Genomic DNA, 2,500 nt, shown 5'->3' with positions numbered 1-2,500 from the left:
AATATCCTTAGACAATCCCGGTAAACAAGAAACCATTTCAAATGAATAAAAAAAATATATTTTACGTATTTATATTCCCATGAATTTCGAATACTCACGGGTCCCCTCCATCATCAACCCTGTCTCCCTCTACAACTCCCCCGAATGTTTTTATTTTTCTTTCTTTTCCCTTTTTATTTTTCCTCTGGCTTGGGAACTGCGAATCGGTAATGGCTTATGCCGAACTCCGGTGGATTATCGCAGATGGTAAGTTGTTTGTCTAAAGAAAGCTGATAATGTGCACGGCGAGTGACGGGACTTCAGACGTCTAGGTGCCGACTAGGGATTTTCACAATTTACACACACACACACACACACACACACACACACACACACACACATATATATAGATATATATATATATATATGTGTGTGTGTATGTATAGTATGTGTCTGCCAGTTATGGAAATAACCCTATGAATATACATACATTACATGTATATTTCTATTATGTATATATAAATATATTTGTATATATTGTATTGTACCTGTGAGACTTTGATTGTTGGAACGTAGTCTTCTGATGAAATAATTAAAGGATTTTGATATCTGTTGAACAAAGCATGAATAGACGGACAGAACTTTCACAAAATTGATTATTTTTAGCGTCGACTGAAGCAGTTAGCATTATTAGTTAGTTACCTTTGTAGATTATGTCACGCGGGTGGATTATGAAATGAAAAATAATGATCAGAAAGTTGGAAAGATCATGGAAAATATTTACGGTGATTTTTTCCGATTCACATTGATTTTGCATTCAATTCATCCTCTACAGAATTTGTAGACTGTTTAAGAATCTGATAGACATCTGCATGAGGTCCTAGCCCTACAGAATCTCACTCCAAAGACTACGTGTCCTGGAGACATTATTCGAGTTAAGTGTGTATTTCTTGAGCCTTCATTGCGGACTGTGTTGTGATACGGAGGCGAGGTTCTTCCTTCGGCGTTGGAGGCGTTGTCGGTGAGGGCGCGGCCCTTTGACATAACATGTCATTAGTGGCGTTGATGCACTTCTGTGTCGTCTTCAGCGTTGGAGGGACGTCTGTCTGTCTGTCTGTCTGTGTGCTATACCCAGTAGCTGGAGGTAATGACAAGGTTATGTGTGTGTCCCAGGAGACGACGGCTGCTGCCATCGGGTAGTTTACCTTTGATAACCATCTTCGGAGAAGGGAGGGAGGGAGGGGAGATTGGGGGAAGGGGAGGGGGAGGGAAAGGAGTGCAGCGCTTGCTTCCTCTGTATCGGAGCCTTCCCTCCTCTTCTCCCTCCGCCTATCCACTTCTGCGACTGTTGCAAATGCTTGTGAACTTCGCTTCGCCTGCACCGAAATATTTTTGGAACGTTACCTTTCGCTTCCTCCATTGACATTCTTCCACTCCACATTGACGCTCATTCTATCCTCATTTCTCATCTCCTTTCTCGTTACTTCTGATTTCTATCTCCGATGTCGTCGTAAGGTTCATTATCTGGTATATGACACACCTATGACGTCCCGTCCCTATACCCGGGCAACCTGAGGTATTTAAGCGAGGTCTGGAATTACGAGGTCTGGAAATATAACGGCGAGAACAAGGCGCGCTAAAAGGACACTTTGGCGTCTTGTGCAGGAGAGCGTCGTTGCGTGTCTGATGGGTATCTCTTCATGGCCCTCCTTTATTATTTGTTGAAAAGAAAGAAGGAGAGAGAAAAAAACCCTCGATTTTCCGTAATATCCGTTAAGTGCGGTAATTTTGCGTTGGGTCGACATGCACCTCCGTAGAGGGGAACTGTCTTGCATGTTGTTTTAGGTAATGATTCATGCATTGCGAATAACGCCATGCAGTCTCATCGTTAGAGTGGTCTTTGAACGCATCAAGTGGCTTGCAAATAGATTCGTTTATTGTATATATATATATATATATATATATATATATATATATATATATATATATATATACATATATATATATATATATATATATATATATATATATATATATATATATAATATATATATATATATATATATATATATATATGTTATCCGCCATAGGCCGGCATTGTTGAACCGTAATATTATCGTTATCTTTCATCGTAGGCGAAACAAGAGCATATTTGGAATCCTCGTGAAACGTTCTGTCAGAATAATGCTTTCTTTTTTCGTCTCTACTAATAATAATAACAATAAAGAAGTTAGCATGGCCAGATATCCGGATCGAAACGACACCCAGCTAAAAACCATCCCCCCAAAAAATGTACATAAATGGACCGATTCTGGCTCAGTTAATCATTTTCCTTACTGTGCCATGTTTCCAGGTGCACACTCTTCTGCATGAGTCCTGGAGTTACTTCAGCATCTAATTTTTCCAGGTTCCTCTTCAGAGATCTTGGGATCGTGCCTAGTGTCCCTATGATTATGGGTACAACTTCCACTAGCATATCCCATATCCTTCTTATTTCTGTTTTCAGGTCTTGATGTATATC

The 2,500-nt window shown here is 40.0% G+C and overlaps 1 protein-coding gene across 9 annotated transcripts in view; it reads left to right on the top strand.

Moving 5' to 3' along the window:
* Window positions 1-2,500, top strand: part of LOC135207343 (protein nubbin-like) — a 667,378-nt gene that overhangs the window by 622,154 nt on the left and 42,724 nt on the right. The gene's annotated exons all lie outside the window — the stretch shown is intronic.

The sequence above is a fragment of the Macrobrachium nipponense genome, chromosome 32 (assembly GCF_015104395.2).
Source record: "Macrobrachium nipponense isolate FS-2020 chromosome 32, ASM1510439v2, whole genome shotgun sequence".
Classification (NCBI taxonomy): domain Eukaryota; kingdom Metazoa; phylum Arthropoda; class Malacostraca; order Decapoda; family Palaemonidae; genus Macrobrachium; species Macrobrachium nipponense.
Note: the sequence above shows the minus strand (reverse complement) of the source record. Positions and strands in the feature narration are given on the sequence as shown.